This window comes from Sinohyriopsis cumingii, chromosome 14, assembly GCF_028554795.1.
Source record: "Sinohyriopsis cumingii isolate HCF-2022 chromosome 14, ASM2855479v2, whole genome shotgun sequence".
Classification (NCBI taxonomy): Eukaryota; Metazoa; Mollusca; class Bivalvia; order Unionida; family Unionidae; genus Sinohyriopsis; species Sinohyriopsis cumingii.
This window is the reverse complement of record NC_142974.1, coordinates 109,691,672-109,712,173: the sequence shown is the minus strand read 5'-3', so window position 1 is coordinate 109,712,173 and position 20,502 is coordinate 109,691,672.

Sequence of the window (20,502 nt, the reverse complement as noted above, 5' to 3'; positions counted from 1 at the left end):
TCCCTAGCCATTGTTCATAATATATTGTCTAATCATAATTTGCTAAAATTTACCCTGAAGATATGTATGAAGCGATTCCGAGTTTAAAAATAGCCAATCACTCAAAATAGAAACAGCATTAAAGGTGTATAATTTTTATATAATTGAAATTTGTACATTTCAGTAAATCTATTGATATGAAATAGAAATGCAAAATAAATTATAAATGTAAAATACTCGTGTAAAATCAACGTTATTGATCAATTTACAAAGTATTTTCATGCATTCTAAGTTATTTTTATTACTTGATCTGAAATTCAACGTTTACATTTCTTCTTTTGAAATTGTCTAGGTTGTTTCTGACTCTCTTCAGTTCGATATCTGTTTATTTCAAATGACCTGTGACATGAAAGACGAGTTCTGTCGATACTCTCGGAAAGAAATTAATATTGCCGTTTATACTGGCATATACAAATAATAAAATTATAAATTATCTTTTTTATAAAATTGTAGTAAAACTTAAATGAATAACATTATTTATAATAAATTTGTCAAAGTTGCAAACGCCACATAATTTTCCTTCCAGTTCAACAAAATGTCACATAAGAATCATTCCCTAGCCATTGTTTATAATATATTGTCTAATTATAATTTGCTAAAATTTACCCTGAAGATATGTATGTATATTAAATTTATTTTAAAGATTGAGGGAATGGTCTAAAGCGGTCTCATTTACCATTCACTACCGTCTCACTTTTGTCGCCATGGTGTCGAGTCTCGGGCTTGGCCAATATGAGCTAGCGAGAAAGATGCCAATAGCTTCCCGTAGGTCGGTGGGTCTTATCGGGGATTTCCTGGGTTCTTCCTCCCCCAGTAATACTGACTGCCATGTATGGTCTCTCTTGCGCCGGGAAATGGCGCTAAACCCAAAACAGCAACATTAATAACAGTTACAATTTACCTTCATAACACAATTAAGACTATCATATCATGCTTCATTTGAATGGTCACAGTTCCGTACAGAAAAAAAAAATCATTATAACAAGGAACTCTGCAATGTGTAAAGTTTACATTTATCACTCACAATAAAACATTATCCTAAGCACACATAAAAGCCAAGAGCAATAGATATCATATATATTTAATTCGTCAGCACAAATTCACATTTCGATTTATTTCGTGTTCGTTATCAAGTCAGAAGTCATTCAGCGCGTTGATATATGGCGACGACAGTGGTTATGCTCACTATGTCAAATGAATAAAAATAAATGTGTAATGCCTTCTATAAATACGAGTTCTCATGGGTGGGCTGGGGAGTGGAGATCGTCAATACACAAGGGCTCGTATCGTTGCTTACAATTTATCTGTCATACATGTACCATGTAATAATACAAGGGAGGTCACTTCTCTCCCTTCTAACTATACGGATTGTCATCAAATGTTATTAATACAGTGACGGATGTAAGGAGTGTAGTATATAATTAGACTTAAAATAAACCAGTCAACGTATACATATAAAGCGATGAAAGCGATGTTGTTTGTAATTTAATCAAACTTTTAATATGTGATTTAAAATATTAAAAATGATCTAGATAAGGTATGTTCAATTGTCATTGAAACCGTAGAGGTAGTTAAAAAAAGACCGGGCATCAGACCAAAGCTTGTTGCTATTTAAATATACGTATTCTCCAGTGACATAGGCAAACATTGCAGTGCCTGCAATAACCATGTGACCTTTGGCCCAGCTCAGGATAATTTTGAGTTGTAAACTAAGGCACGTTCTCCATCGAGTCAAGGCGAGAAAAAAGTTAGCAATTACATTGCAAGAGTTCAAAATGTTTACGTTTACCACGAACATGTTTTAAGCTACTTGTTGCTGACCTATTGAAAAACCGGGCAAAACAAAAGGTCGACGTAAACCTATAATATAGCTAATAGTCTAACGATTAATGTAGTAATATGGCATTTGTCTTGCGTTTAAACACACCCATTTCAGGATGCTTTACAGCTATTTGTTTTAAATTGGCAGTCTGTTGATGTGTTGTATTTCTATTAAAACAACTTAAGCTTGACTAGACGGAGCAATGGTATAATTTGTAAGATTGAAATGTGTTTGATCTATCAATATCACATTTGATCTGATCTTTAGAGAGAAGTCGTCTTGTGATAGTTTTTATGCTAATAGCGAACAATGATAGTGTTATATATTGATTTCGGTCACACATATATCGGTTTTGAGGATGATAAAATAATCAGTGTCGGCCATCTTTATCACATGCTGCTGGTTTTGCGATGTAAACTATGTTATATGCACACTTCCGCATGCATTAAAAAGAGACACGCGAAGACACGTGGAGGCAGGAGGTATTCGATCATGGTAGTTAGCGTATTAGTTTCGCGACTGAAAGGATGAGGTTTCGAATCCTACTGCTGGATCACCCCAGGTTAGTTTTAAATGAGGCGGTCTTAGAGAAGGCTAATTATAGGAACATGACTATGCGTACATGTTATTTTATATAGTTGAGATTATCTATCAACTACAGGATCAGGACAATTCGCTGGCGTTCTGTAATTGTTTTCACAGGTTTGCGTGTGTGTGTGTTTGCTAAAAGTAGCTAACATACATAGCTATCATATGACGCATCATTCCGTTGCCTCAGGTTCGGCAAGAGATTAAACATTCAGATTTATATGAGAGTCCTTCATATGGGTTTCGTGGTAGAGGAATTATTACTTTCTTTGACCATTGTATTGTACACAGCAAAAAAAAAAAAAAAAAAAAAAAGAGAAACCATATCACCGTGATTTATTCGTATGACACTCAAGATAGGAGAACTTATGATCTACTTGCATATTTTATTTTGATGAGCGTATTTATACATGTATTCTTAACGTTTCTTATTCAGCGAAGACAATTTTAACATGCTGACAGTTTGTCGTGTGATTAGTGGGCGTTTATTTTAGCGCCAAATTTCATGCAACTGCGTGGCACATAGGGAAATAGACCAACAAGAAGGCTTTTTTGTTTTGCACTTTTAATTACAAAATGAAACCTAGTTGTACATGCTAACTCATTCTCTTCTTTGTCATTCTGCATCAGTATTATCGCCTTGTTAGCTACATGCCAAGGCTCTTTTATTCACAGGTCAGGGAAACTTCTTTTCACCTTTGTTTCGGTCTGAAATTCTCAAAATAGTAAATGTAGATGGAAAGGATTATTTTATAATGGCCTGAAAGTCAAGCCAGATCATCATCATTATACATTAAAATATATTTTTCATTTGTTCTCCTATCGTGCTCAAGCAGAGTTTCTACGGAAATTCATTACTGTGCTCAATAGTACAGATATGTTATCTGCTCATATAGTAGAAATTTTGTATTACATAAAATTTGTTATAATTATTTCGTGTGCGTTTTGTGAATGGACTTTAACTGGCGTGAGATACGTCTGAAATCTGATATAACAAAAAGATCAGATGATTCCATATGATTAAGAGAAATAAGTACAGGGAATATGACAAAACAATACAAAGAGTTTCGTGTTATAGTCGAAAATGTGCAACTTGGTATAAATTAGTTGCTGTATCTCACTCTATGCCTAAATTATATATTTATTATGTGTTGGTTTACTTGAAATCTGAAGTTATTTCTTATTTGGTGGCCCGATTTCTTTAGTTTTTTATTTATTTCAATACCTTCTATAATTATTACTTTTTGATGGCCTGAATTATATAGTTAGTATTTATTGGATTACCTGCCTTCCATAGTTATTATTTATTTGATGGCCTGAAATCTATAATTATTACTTATTCGATGACGAGAATTCAATAGCTTTTACTTATTGGATCGCCTGAATCAAACGTTATTACTTACTTGATGGAATGAATGCAATGTTTATTATTTATTTAATCACCTAAATTCTATAGTTATTACTAAGTTAATTGCCTAAGAAAATAATTCAAACAGATGACCATAAAGACAGGTCACAATAATATTTGCATATAATCATATCACCTAGCTATCTCAGTCATCCTATTTTGGTACAACATATATATACCATTACCGTCGAACAGCATCTAGAATGACTTGCACTTTATTTCAGAGAGATTTATCCCACCCACCCCCAAAATTGAGAAAATAACAGGTATTTTCATATTATCATCAGTGACACTTGTACTATTTTGCACATATTTTGCTTTCGTGATGATAGGTTCCTCTGTGATTAGGGTGATACTATAAGTATTAACTGTAGGTTATTAGCTACACGAATAACAGTGAATCCGTGTAATGATTCCAGTGAATTATTCCAGCTCTTACTATTAGGCATTTTGATTTGTTTGAAAGAGACAATTTACTAATTATTCATTTGTGTCAAGGGCACCTCTACCTTTCAGATATGATTTATTAGTCTTGTATTGGCACCTCTCTACCAATATTTACTCTTACTGACCCACATATGCTTCGAATGAACAATATCCAGTCGTTTACTATCTAGCACAAACACCTACTAAGCAACCAAGTGATCACGCATTCTCTAACATACTATCATCCATGAATAAGGTATAAGTTCTGATCCATACACAAACATAATATCACCAATGACAATGGTATGATTGATCACACATGCACAGACCTAATGTCGCCATTTCAAGAAAGTATTGGTTGGTAAGACTGGGTGTTTGTTTTCATATCCAAACACAGCGTAACCATTGTACATTTTCTTTATCGTAAATGTAGGTGCTGAATTGTACATCTAAGTGACCGTTGGTTTGTATGTGTCAGTGTTCATCTTTATAGATGTGTAATGGTCAATAAGATCCCCTGTTAATCCTTTACATATGAATTTGTTTAGCTGGGTGTTGGACAGTAACTAATGTGCGCTGTGCGGTTAGGGCGTATGATGGTTACTAAGGGTGGGCGTTGGATTGTATAACAGTCTGCGTTATTGACCATTACATACCCTGAACCATCCCGCATCCTTTGTTTTGTAGGTGCTGGTTATGTCACTAAGGATATGTGCTGGTCTGTGAAGTGTGACGCTTGTCTATCATTATACGTGTTTTATACCCATACACGATTATTGTTCTCCTTAATATCCAGAATTCCTAAAGCATGGAAAGATGCCATAAAAAACACCTAGTACATAATAATTTTGATAAGCAGGAGGATAAAATAACAAACTTGCGAAAACAAGATTCACTCAAGTTTGTTTACAAAGATCTTTTACAGGAAGCTAAAAGGCAACACACTGCGAAGCAAGAAACTTGGATGCAAGTATTTAATAAAAATATAAGTAGTGAGGAGTGGTCTGATATATATAGCCGGGCAAAATGCTGTACCAAGGATACCAAGTTGATCTCTTTCAACTTTAAATTAATCCATAAAATAATCGCTACTAATGATTTTCTTAAAAGAATTAACATATTTGATGACAACAAATGTACTTTCTGTAAGAGTGAATCTGAAAGTATTGAGCATCTCTTTTATGACTGCAGTATTACTTCACAGTTTTGGTACCGTTTTATTGAAGTTTTTGCACCTTTTTGCCCAAATATTGTACATCTGTCCAAAAAAGAAACATTTTTAGGAAGTGAACAACTGGACAGTTTGGGTAATTTTCTGCTTATTTTGGCAAAATATTATATTTATACTTGCAGATTCAATATGAAAACTCCTTCTATTTTTGCTTTTAAGCAAGTAGTTGCAATGTATAAGAACATTGAAAAATACACTGCTAAGGTAAATAAAAAAGAGGACCAATTTCTTCAAAAATGGACCTCAACAATGAACATTTAACTTGTCTCTGACTTGAGGGTAAACAGGAACAAAATACTGTAATATCACAAAAGCCATGTCACCTAGATTGTGTGCCATATGCATGTGTATATGCGTGTGTGTGTGTGTGTTTTTCTTTTTTACTTTCTCTGTAGATTATATTTATTATCCCTAGATTATCTGATAACCAGAAATGTTTGATTGTAAGGTGACCCTGGGATGGTTCCCCGACCCATTGGTCAACCTATTACGGGGTTAATAAAAAAAAAAAAAAATACACGATTATTGTGAAATCTTTCATGCTCAGATTCCAACAGAAGCATAAGACTACCTATGATGTTTGAGCATAACAAACCACATACAGTACCAAAACTTGGGCCCATGTTAAAACCTAACACACCAGTAGTTTCCCAAACATAATGGTTAAATATTCATAAGACCCATATTGTCTTCAATAAATCGTGTTTTCCTAGGGAACTAATGAAATGAATGAACTTAGCAGAAGATTTACACCCTTGCATCCCAGAGCCATCTCTTCAGCAGCATCACAAAACAGTATACGTTTTCAACCTATGGACGCTAGTTTGAGGGAGGGTAAGTGGTGTTTTGATGCTTTCATAAAGGAATTGGCAGATATCTCCTTTTCATTTCCAGCCGAGTCATTCGCTTCACAAAGCGTTACTGAAGTTCAAAATATCACTGGATATGAAATGGTGAAATATGTTAAGACACAAATGAAAATTGAAAAAAGAAGACAAATACACAAAGAAGAGAAGAATGAGAAGAGATGAAAAGAAACAGAGAAGGAAGCAAGTTAGAAATATGAATTCTCTTATAGGAAAAGCAAGAAGCGTGAAGCCGAGAAATATGAAGAACAGATAATAGCAAAATAGGAATTAAGCAATGTCCTCAGACATTAGTACCAACAAATTAGCCAACAACAATGTCAGCTTGAGTCATTGTGATGGATATACAGATTTGTTCGATCAAAGCTATTGTGGCATCACTCCAGATGATGACGATGTGCGTTTCTTTCAATATTATTTTATTCAGTCCACGTACAATGGATAAACTTGATCATTGTTCTCTTTACATTCATATATTATTGAAAGTGTAGTTTTGTCCTACAGGTCTGATAAGTTTACATGCATACAAAAGCTGATGTACTCCACACAAAAACTTTATTCATATTTATTTGGATATACTAAAAGTGGTCTGTTACAGATTCGCAACATACAAATTTAATTATGAAATCAGTACCGTCGTGGTCGGTCCATACTGTCAAAACAATGTCGGGTTCGGCCCAATGTTTGCTGGTTTTATGTGATCCTTACATTTGATCTTACATAATACGAATTGTAACACTTGTTGTTATTGAAACAATACATATTTATTATTAAGATGATATTTACTGATAAATTAATATATAATTGTGCAAGTTTTACCGAGCTGATAAGCCGTAATTAGTAAATAATCACTGCTGTAAACTATTGTATAATAAAGATATAAACACTTTAAATTCCTGTCAGGTTTTACATCCCTTGTTAATGTTGTCTGCCATCTTTTGGGTCTACCGTAATGTTTGACATTATTTAAAGTAACGTAATTTGTCACCTACTGGTATTATGATAAAGGGCTATAAATAAATGATTTATTCTGCATATAATACTGCTTATTTACAAAATTATCCAGTTTTGCATACTTCTTAAATAAAATATTTTTTTTTTAAAATAGAGATAACTGTTCCAATACAATGGCAATGATTTAAAGGGACGTAACTATAAAAGCCTATGATACTATGTGCAAAGTTTCTATATTTTAAAATAGAACTTAAAATGCTCTTCAACGGAGAGCGAGTTTGGAACAATGCCAGAGTAGCTTTGTCATTAACAAAGTATCGAGTGAAGTTCTTCTTTATCTATCAAACCATTTTAGACTACTTTTATTTGAAAGTTTACCGAACTCAAAGTACTAAGATATGAAGATAGGATCTTTTTGTGTACGCTGTATTATTCACCACATAATATGTATATATCTTACATTTCGCATATCTTGTCTTTTAATTGCTGTCCATTGTTTCTTTATTGCTTACCAAAATCTTAAACAAAAGCAAACTTGTTTTGTGGAAATCGGAGTATTGTTCAATGTTAGTATCAAACCTTTACTTGTATAAACCATAGAGTGGACTCATTAAGATTTCGTCTCAAATATGCTTTAAAATCTTCACCCAGACAAAGCAGTTTTGACCAATAAGGGCTTAGCTATATTTTTCAAAATATATCATGTGAAATTTTCTTCATTTATCAAAGCATTTGTAAAAATGTTTGTTGAAAGTTTAGCAAGATCATAAAAGATATGTTTTCTTGAAATTTTAGCAAAAATGATAAAGATAAAGATCATTATTTGTTGAAGGTTTAGCGCATAGCATAAATGATGTCTTTTCTTATACTTTACCCCATTATTATCTCGAATTTAAATGTTCAGTTTGGAAAGGATCAATTCTTTTTATAATTGTACAGTGACTTACTGCCTTCAAGTTGAGCAAATAAATATAGAAATTTTTACAAGTATACAAAATAAGGATAACAGAGATACAATTGTATATTATTCATAGGTCACAAGGAGGCAGACGATCTTATTTATGGTTGTAGGAACTGCAGATGAAGTACCAGCATTTGACTAAATATGTCCTTAAAAAGATTAATACGAAAATTTATAATTTTTCCTTTTAAATCAAATGACATTATTTACCAGTCTAATATGCGAATCACTTAGAATTCCAGATGTGCCTGATCTGGATTTAGAGGGGTGAGGTCGTCAAGCAATTTTTGATTTGCAGCACTGGCTATATATAAAATAATTACTATTATCACGCGATTTACATAATTAATTTCCATAATTATTCTGTTAGGATCCTCCAACCTCCCGAAAATACCCAACATAAAATCTTATTAGAAAAATGCATAAAAGGTTAGTAAAGTACAATTTTGTTTTCTAATATAAACCTTTTACTGGCATCAATTGTTCTCATCCTGTGCTACATGTATTCGAGACTAACGTGTTTTAATAGTAAGTCAATAACTTATACATCTTATATACCAAAATTATAGAACTGCTGAACCATGGCAACAATGAAAGTACTTACCCTCAACGTTCATGACAAAAACCAAAAAGCACAAAAATCTATCTCTTTCATTTGACTGGACTCACACAATGTCTAGTCAATTCGTTAAAATCGACAACGTGGTATAGCAAAGAGGGATCGGATATCCAGGTTAAAGTCACAGTGTCAAAGTCGGAGTGAAACGTGACGAACAATGCGATGAAAGACAATAAAGTACTATCACTTAGAAATTTTATTTAAACAAGATGATTGAAACTAATCTGACCTGAACATTTAAAACAATGTTGAATCATTGTAATCAGTCAGCTGGGAAGAAGTAATTGTCTTTTCTTTACTAAAATCACTGTACTGCTAAGCATTTTCGACGCCTTGAATAAGGTAAAGGAGGGCAGTCGATTCAATATTTAACGTCACTGAGGAAAAAATAACACATTTCTGAAAGTTTAAAATTACAAATACAATGAATCATAATTTTATGAGTTTAAATCATAGTCAATAAAAATTTGAAAATATGAATTCAAAATGTTTAGAAACCAGTTTGAAGCGAACGATGCGTTTAGCATTTAAAGCTGGAACTTGCTGAACTCTGTGGTTTTGAAGCTAGGTGAATATTCTAGTGAACACTGTTACAAATGTATCAATGTTATCGCTGCTGCCATAATGTGATTGATTAAGTCCTTAATGATTACTTTACATTAAATGTTAAATCCTTATAATTTCACATGAAAGCATTATCTCTAACATTCATGTGAAAATTCAATAACTCCTATCAACGTTCATAATATCACCAATTATGATGAAAATTGTTTCGATATCATTTAGGAAAACAATGTTCCGAAAACCTATCTTTTTTCACGCCGTTTCACTTTATGTTACAATAAAGACAATAAAGTCTCTGTAACGAAATTCACGCAGTTTCCTAATGTATGCGAGTTCTTCTAGTCAGGATAAAACTAAATGTACATACTTCTTAGCTATATTTGTTATGAAGAAGCAACGATAAATGTACGATAAAGACAAATGGTAATACCTTGTTTGAGACAAGATTATTCTGAGTGTACATAGATGTAAAAGCCGTTGCACACCATTCATGAAGATTTTCTCTTCACTGGAGAAAGATTTGTCCAAACTAAAGAGAATATATCAAGCATTTTCTTATCATCAACATTATTCAGGAGGATGTGTTTTTCATTTGAGAAACATTAGTTCAAAACAAATAGAATATATAAGGCATTTTCTTACTATCCACAGTGAGAGTTAGTATTTTGTACTAATTTGTGATTCCATCATGACATATTCCCTAACGATCAGAGGCGTCATATATGTATTACAAAATATAGGCCAATGGCTTCAGTTTATGCAGAAGTAGAAATACCCGTGATACCAGTAAATTAACATAAAACTTCCAGTCCATAATTCCAGTACATACTAATATACACTTTGGATTTTTTAAAAGAGACATATATACTAATTATTCATTAATGCCAATAAAATAGTGGTCTAAATACTTGTACCTTTGAGATACTAAGTATTAGTCTTATACGGGCACTTCTAGACATCTGAAATAGTAAATCAAATTTGTGCTTTTATGTTTAATTTCTACCGTTCACACCCAAAATGTAGTACATTAAATTTACTCCAACACAAATATTTTGGTAATAATAAGGAGGACCTTGCATAGAAAGTAAAACCATTCAAAATAGAAATAGTATGTCACAAGGATGAAGGTGTAAATTAAAAATGCCAGATGGTACAAGATGAATAAATATTGTATATGTACACAAATGGAATGAAATTAAATATATAATCTGTAACATGGATTCCAAAACATAAAAACGTTCATTCATATAATCTGTAATATGGGTTCAAGAACATGAAAGCATTCATTCATATATTGATTAAACAGTAACCTGAGCAGATAAATGGAATTTAAAGTAATTGGAAATTTTTGAAATCAATGGCAATCAACGGCAAAATGGAATATTACAATGACTTGCATTATGCAAGTCCGTGTAATATTCCATTTTGTATTATAGAGTATCATACTCTACTGATAAAGTCGAAATCATAAGCATAGAAACCCATCCTCCTCCTCTGTCTGTATGTCTCTCTCTCTCTCTCTCTCTCTCTCTCTCTCTCTCTCTCTCAGTGGACTTCACTGACAAAATGATTTGCAATATCGACAAAATCCGTGACGCAGGACGTACTGGTTTAAGTCACAATGTCAAACGTTGTGAGCAAAGTGATGAAAAACGGTATGAAAGACAGCATAGAACTAGTACTATGAAATTGGATTCAAATTAGGGTAGTACCAATCAACATATTTGAATATTTTACTTGGATATTTGTAATTAATCAGAAGTAGTTCTCTGTTCGTTACTGCTAGACCTTTACAACGCCTTGAATGAAAATAAGGATGGAAGCCTATTCAAGGTTTAATTTAAATGAAGCTAAGGTTGGTGGTTGACTCATTGTTTAATTTAAATGAAGCTAAGGATAGTAGTTGATCCAAAATTCGATTTAAATGAGAGCAAAGAGGGTATTTTTAATCAAGATTTCATTTAAATGAAGCTAAGGAGCGTATTTGATTCAAGGTTTCATTTAAGTAAAGCAAAGGATAGTAATTGATTCAAGGTTTAATTTAAATAAAACTATGGTGGTTAGCTGATTCAAGGTTTAATTTAAATAAAGCTATGGTGGTTAGTTGAGTCAAGGTTTAATTTAAACACACCTAAGGCGGGTAGTTGATTCAAGGTTTAATTTAAATAAAGTTAAGGAGGGTAATGTATTCAATGTTTAATTAAATAAAGCTAAGGCGGGTAGTTGATTCCAGGTTTAATTTAAAAACCCCAAGGCGGGTAGTTTATTCAAGGTTTACTTTAAATGAAGCTAAGGTGGATAGTTTATCTAAGATTCTATATAAATGAGGGAAAAGAGGGTAGTTAATTCAAGATTTAATTTAAATGACGCTAAGGCGCCTAGTTGATTGAAGGTTTGCTTTAAATGAAGCTATGGCGGGTAGTTGATTTAAGATTTACCTAAACTGAATCTACAGGGGATAGTTGATTCAAGATTTAATTTAAATGAACCTAAGATGGGTATTTGATTCAAGGCTTAATTTAAATCAAGCTAAGGCGCGTAGTTGATACAGGATTTAATTTAAATGAAGCTAAGGTGGGTAGTTGATTCAAGATCTACTTTAAATGAAACGAAGGCGGGTAGTTGATCTAAGATTCGATATGAATGAGGGCAAATGGGTAGCTGATTCGAGGTTTAATTGAAATAAAGCTAAGGCGCGTAGTTGATTCAAGATTTACTTTAAATGAAGTTAAGGCAGATAGTTTATCCGAGATTCGATATAAATGAGGGGAAAAGGGGGTAACTGATTCAAGATTTAATTTAAATGAACCTAAGATGGGCAGTTGATTCAGATTTAATTTCAGCGGAGCCAAGGCGGGTTGTTAATTTAAGATTTACTTTAAATAAAGCTAAGGAGGGAAGTTGATATAATACTTAATTTAAATGAAGCTAAAGTGGGTAGTTGATCTATGATTCAATATAAATGAAGGAAAAGAGGGTTGCTGATTCAAGGTTTCATTTAAATGAAGCTTAGGAATGTAGTTGATTCACGGCTTAATTTAAATAAAGCTACGGAAGGTAATTGATTAAAGGTTTAATTTAAATGAAGCAAAAGAATTTCATTGATTCAATGTTTAATTTAAATAAATCTAAGGCGGGTAGTTGGTTCAAGATTTGCTTTAAATGAAGCTAAGTCGAGGTGTTGATTCAAGATTTACTATAAATAAAGCTAAGGTGGGTAGTTGATCCAATATTTACTTTAAATTAAACTAAGGTGGATAGTTGATTCAAGATTTACTTTAAATTAAACTTAGGCGGGTAGTTGATCTAAGATTCAATATGAATCAGGGCAAGGAGGGTGGGTGATTCAAGATTAACTTTAAATGAAACTAAGGCGGGTAGTTGATGAAATATTACACACAAACCAGGGGAAAGAGGATAGTTGATTCAAGGTTTAAATTAATTCAAGCTAAGACGAATGGTTGATCCAAGATTTTCTTTCAATGTCTATAAGGTGGGTAGTTGATTCAAGATTTAATTTAAATGAAACTAAAGCGGGTAGATGATCAAAGATTCGATATGAATAAGGGCAAAGAGGATATATTACTCCAGATTTAATTTGAATGACGACACAGAGGGTATTTATTTAAAAAGACGCATTTCCTGAAAGGTTTAAAATCGCAAGAATTATGAATCATATGTTTGTAGATTTTACATATAGTACATTAAAATATATTTGAATATCAATTTCAAACATTTTCAAATACAAGATTTATCCGGAATTTGTATGTTTTCTAAAGTGCATTCACGCTGAAAGTTGTGGTTATGCATCTTTAGTCTACTGAGCAACTGCAGGTATTTATTAATTGTTATAGCTGTTGATCATAATGTTATTGATTAAGTCCTTAATGATTAGTCAAAATGAAATTTTAAATCCTTATAATTTCTAAGCTAAGCAGCATCTATAACATCCACGAGAAAATTCGGTAACGCTTTTCATGGTTTATACTATCACCAATTATGAAACAAATAGTTTCGACAGCATTTAAGAAAACAATGTTCAAAACAATTTTGAATTTCTTCAGACAATTTCACTCTATTTTATTATAAATTCTCTACAAAGGAATTCACGCTTACTTTCCTGTTTGAGGTGTGCTCTTTCTTTCAGGAGCTACAAAAATTCTTTTTTTTTTGTATTTATATTTGCTTTCAAGAAAACCTTGTAAGATAAATACAAATGAGGCATTTCTCGTCTGATGGTTATGGTACAACAGACACAGTCCCTATGATCCAAAGAGATGATGACCCCAAATTATCGCCTTAAAATGTATATTTTAAATGTTGAAAACGAATTATCATCGGATATAAGAATATTAAATACATCTGTAGTCTAATGAAGTCATCTGCACATCCCTATAAACATGATACCGAATGTCTTTTGTTTACATTTAGTGGTTTGTATCCTATCGTCGTCACGGTGTATGTAACAATAAAGTTATATTCCAAATATTATTGAAAAATGTATTAAACTATTTTTAAAAATTGCTATAATATCCATACAATATCTCCTGTAATCTATCACATTTTATTTCAGATTATGGAGTTGTTTATATGCAGTTATGCTCACAATATGATATTGTTTTTGCCTAATCATGCTTACAACCAAATGGACCTGAACATGTAATGATCCCATCTGTGAAATGATGGGGGGGGGGGCGGTCTTAACTGATCCAACGGTTAAATGTGAATATAAAGGAATATTACAATAATGGCCTGAACGTCTAACCAAAACATCATCGATACGCACACAATATGCTACAAAATAAGAGGTATTACTTGTTCTTATATTGTGCTCAAACAGGTTTTTTATGGGCATACTTTACCGTATTTATTCATGAAGATATATTATCTGATCATTTAATAGACAAATTTTATTACATACAGTTTTATAATTATTTCACAATTATTAATTTTCTGAATGAATTTAACAGATTGAGCCAAATCGGATATCTGATATAACAAGCATAACCAGTTAAATCCATATTTAAAAAAAAAAAAAAAAAACAAGAAGAGAGAATATAGACAAGATTACAAAGATGTTGGTATAAATGTTGAAAATGTGAGACTTAGTGTATAGTAGTTGCCGTATATTTTGATGGCTTGAATCATATAGTTAGTATATATTTGATGGACATAATTAAATATGTATTACTTACTGGATGGTCAGAATTCAATAGTTATTAATTATTCGATGGCTTTACCTTTACCGTTGTTGCTTATTAAATGGCATCTAATATATAGTTATTAATTATCTGATGAACTGAAAACTATTGTTTACCTGAATGCTATAATTGTTACTTATTTGACGGCCTGAATTATATAGTTGTTACTTATTTCACGGCCTGAATTCTATAGTTGTTACTTATTTCACGGCCTGAATTCTATAGTTATTACTTATTTGATGGCCTGAATTCAATAGTTATTACTTATATGATGACCTGAATTATATAGTTATTATTTATTTGATGGCCTATTTATGAGACATAAGACAATATTTGAATAAGCTTACCATAAAAATAGGTCATAAATAACATTTGCATATATACACATTTACAGGTTATCTCAGTCATCCTGTTTTCGTACACAAGTCAGTTTATCAACAAAAGTGATTCCTTCAGTTACACATAGATTTCTTACAGCTATACGCTTCCAATAAACCGTATCATCTTGTAACTAACTGCACACAATTAAAGTTTCAAAACATAGCAATAGCTTGTTTGAAACAGGCTTGTTTATATATATATATATATATATATATATATATATATATATATATATATATATATATATATATATTGCTTCCTTAATGATAGGCTCCTTAGTATTCAGAGTGATAAAATATACATTAAACTATATGTTATTTGCTTTATGAATACCAGCGAATTCAAAAAATAATTCCAGTGAATAATTCCATAATTCCAGCACTTACTATTAGACAATTTGCCTTGTCTTAAAGAGACAAATTTGCTAATAATTCTTTTGTAGCAATACAATTAGGGTCTACGTACCTGCATCTTTTAGATACTAGGTATTCATGTACTGGAACCTGTAGACCAATATCCACTCTCACTAACCCATATAGTTTGGCTGAACAATATCCGGTCATTAACTGACCAGCTCAAACACCAACTAAAGTAAAGGGTAGAAATGCACCCTAAACCCACGAAGACACTTATAAACTATCATACACAACAATATTTGTGATACTGCATACTATCTGACATACTATATCATCCCTGAATCGGGTAGACGTACTGATACATACACAATATACACTAACACGACTGAAAATGGTAGGAATGCTCACACATACACAAACCTACTATCACCTTGTAAGGAAAGTATTGGTCGGTAAGAATGGGCAAATAGTAAATAATCATTGCTGTAAACTGTTATAGAATAACAATAGAGAAACTTTTCATTTCCAGCCAGGTTTACATCCCTTGTTAAACGTAACTGCCATCTATTGGGTCTACCTTAATCTTTGACGCAGTTTAAAGAAATTGAATTTGTTACATACTGGCATTATGAGATCAGTCTATACATACATTATTTATTCTGCATATATTACTGGCTATTTACAAAAATATTTTTTCAGAATTCTTGACCTTAAAATTCTTACTAAAGAAACTGATTTAGGAACAATGTCCTAATAACTTTGTCTTTAAAAAGATGTCAAGTGATGTTGTTATTTATATATTAATTCGTTTTAAACTACTTTCGTTTGAAAATTTACCGAGCGCAAAGTATAAAGAATATATTTTCGTGTACGCCGTATAATTCACCCTAGAATAAGTATATATCTTACATTTAGCACATCTTGACTTTTCAATGTTGTCCATTGTTTTCTATATTGCTTACCAAAGTTTAAAACAAAATAAAACTTGCCTAGTGGAATACGATGTATTATTTAATACTAGTGTCAAACTTTGACTGATATACATCATGGAGTGAAGTCGTTAAGATTTCGTTTTTAATACTCTCACCTACATAGAGCAATGTTTGAACAATACCCGCTTAACTGTCGTTTTAAACATGTATCATGTGAAATGTTTCTTTATCATTCTTGATCTCAACGTCCATGAAATGAAACAACATAAGCACATAAACCTAACAACCTCTCCCTCTCTTTTGAATGGACTGAGACAATGCCTTGTCAATTTGATAAAATCGGTAACGCGGTATAAGAGGTTTAAATTAGTGTTCAGCGCTGAGTGAAAAGTGACATACAATGCGATGAAAGACAATAAAGCACTCGAAATTAGAAATTTGATTCCAATGAGCTTATTGAAAGTAAACTGACTTGAACATTTAAAACAATATTGAATTATTGTAATCTGTCAGTTGGGAAGAAATAACCTTTTCTTTTATTAAAAACAGTGTACTGATAATCCTTTTTGACGTCTTGAATAAGGTTATGGAGGGTAGTTGATTCAAAGTTTAATTTAGATTAAGATAATGAGAGTAGTTTATATGACAGACATTTTCAGAAAGTTTTAAAATTGCAAATATAATGAATCATACTATTGTAACTTTAAATCATAGCTAGTGAAACGTTTTAAACATTAATTTCAAACTTTCTAAAAGCCAGTTTTAAACAAAAGATTCGTATATCGTCTGAAATGCATACTCCCTGAACAATGTAGTTTTGTAACTAGGAGAATATTCAAGTCAACACTGTCAGAAATGTATTAATCTTTCTGCACTAATGTTATAGTTGTTACCATGAAGAGATTAAGTCCTTAAAGATTAGTGACATTAAATTATAAATCCTTATCATTTCAAACGTAAGCAGTATCTCTAAAATCTATAAGAAAATTCAGAACCTCCTTTCATGGTTTATAATATCAACAATTATGAAGAAATAGTTTCGACAGTATTTTGTTATAAAAAAAACAGTTTTGAATTTGTTTCAAGCAGTTCACTTTATGTTACAATAGTGTCTAGAACAAAGTTCATGCTGTTTTACAATATAGGTGAGTCATTCTTTCAAGGATTTAACAAAATATGTCTGAAGTTATTATACATTATTTAGTCTGATTTATATTGTTATTATTTAATTTATGGCCTAAAAATTAAAACATGCAGCATACCATAATGACAGGCCTCGTCTCGTTACATAGTAATCTAGTGCAGCGTGTCAGAGTGGATGATGCGAGTAATGTGATGAATGTAATATTGTTATTTGTTAGAAATATGTGTTGTACTTGTCTAGACCAGGCCCTTTCCTTACTTTTCACCGTTATGATTGCTTATGGTAAATATTGCTTTACCATGAGTTGTTCTTTCTTTCTGTGCCATAGGCTTTCCTTGGCAAACGTGGTGAGTGTTGGAGTGCAGGAAGGCGCGTGCGATTACATTTTTACGACTTCCATAATGCTATTTTAATCTAGGAATTGTATATTTTGTTTGGAAATCATCGGGGTAGGTGGGTGGATCTTGTTTTTATTATCATAGCGTAAGGCGGCGGCATAGATAAAATTGCACATAAAATGACTTGGAAACAGGGAACCAAAAGAAGTCCTGAAAAATTACCGATTACAAAATTCCAAATCAGGACGATCACGTGACCGTTTATATCTAATCAGATTTCAGAAATCTCGCTCAATTAAAACAATTTATATATATAGTGCTATATATATATATATATATATATATGACCGCTCCGGTGGCCTAGTGGTTAGAGCGTCCGCCTCGGATGCGGGAGGTCGTGGGTTCGATCCCCGGCCAAGTCATACCAGAGACTTAAAAAATGGTACTAACAACTGCCTCGCTTGGCGTTCAGCATGAAGTGGTTAGTGTTAGGACTGGTCGGCCTGGTGTCAGGATAATGTGACTGGGTGGGCCATCATGCTATATGTCTGCGGCATGATGCCCCAGTGCTAGACATCACTATAAACTGCCACATTGCAGATATCGTAGCGATATGACTGAAAAATTGTTAAAGCTACGTTAAAAATAAAAATCACATCACATATATATGAGCAGATACGGTGTATCGTCCAGTACTTGTGGCAAACAACTTGTTGATTGAGCTCACTGAGATAAAGTTTAAAATATGACTTTAACGCTCCCCTACAGAGTGTAATGTTAGAACAAAGCCCCATAGCTTTTGTCTTTTAAAATCTTTCAAGTGTAGGTGTTCTTTATTTTCAAAATATTTTAAACGACTTTTGTTTGAAAGTCAAAAGAGTTCAAAGTAGAAAGGATTTCTTTCTCAAGTACGCGTTATTATTCACCCCAGAGTAAGTATATATCCTGTCTCTATCATATATTGTCTTATAAAGGCTGTCCATTAGTTTTGATATACCTTATCACAGTTTAAAGGAAAATAAGATTTGCCGAGTGGAATAGGGGATATAGATTAGTGGTGGTGACAAACCCTTACTCGTATACATCATTAATTGAACTATTGCTTACCCACATCGAGCAATATTGGTACAATGTCTACGTGACTTTCTTTTTCAAAATGTACCAAGTGGGTTCGCGTCTCGGACTCGATTAATTAGGGTAATTGAGAAAGCTACAAGTAACTGCTCGTGCAACAGTGGTTCATTTTTTGGTTTTCCCCGGGTTCTTCCTTCACCAGTTATACTAGCCGTCATATATAGCCTACCTTGTGCTCATCAATGGCGTTAGACCCCAAAACTAGAACAACATACTCTAAACCATACAGCCTTACAACCACAGCCATATAACCTGATATACTCATACATTAAGCCAAGCACAACAGCCATATAACATGACGTACTCATAAATACTCTTAATCTTTCAGCCTTGGAAAACAGACATGTAACCTGATGCACTGATACGTACTCTAAATCGTACAGATTTGCAAGACAGCCATACAACTTCTTGTGCTCTTACAAACTATAAATCATCCAACCTTCCAAGACAGCCTTATAACTTCATGTATTTAGGTATCATCTAAATGATATAGAATTGCAATACAGCCATATCACTTCATGTACTCGTACATACTCTAAATCATTAAATCATAAAAAACAGCCATATAACTTGATGTACTGATAGATGTTCTAAATCAGTCATGTAAGACAGCCATATAACTTGGTGTAATCATACATATTATAAATTATCCAGCCTTGCAAGACATCTATATAACGTGATGTGCTCATAATGCTGTAAATCATCCAAACTTGCAAGAAAGCTGTTTAACTTTATGTACCCATGCATATTGTTTTCATACAGACATGACAAACAGCCGCAGAACTTCGTGTACTCAGACTTACTTAAAATCATCCAGCCTTGCACCGTAGCCATATAACTCCATGTACTCAACCATTCTCAAAAGCGTCCAGCCATGCATGACAGCCATATAACTTTATGTACTCACACATACGCGAAAGAAATATCCATTTCAAATCATATCATTAGAATTCGCGAGTAAATGAGAATGTGAATAACTTTACAAGAGAGTATGAAGCGGTTTTCTTCAGTGAAATTTGTATGCGTTTAATTATGACACAATGGCGTATACTTGGTTTCTGACAATAAATGAACACTTAGCCATCCCTATATAGTCCTTTGACCACAGCTTTATAACAAATATTGGATCATATTTAAAAATACTGGAAATAATCATCGAAATATTTGTTTTATATCTAGCAAGATTTCTATTTGAACAATCAGTTAGTAGGAATCTTAATAGATCTGTATATAAAGTTTCATAATTTCTGTCCAAATTGTTTGACAACACCAGGAAATTCCATAACAAGAGGAACGCTATTTTTAACTAGGTCTTTAAATAATGAATTGGAGGTGATCAAAATGTAGTTGATATATATATATATATATATATATATATATATATATATATATATATATATAATAACTTAACATAATTTATGTAATTAATTGACATACCAATGCAGTCGTTGTCACAGTCAAAGTGATACACATATATTGATACTAATATGCAGGATAATATCGAGATAGATTTGCACTGGTTCATTGCAAAGTTATTC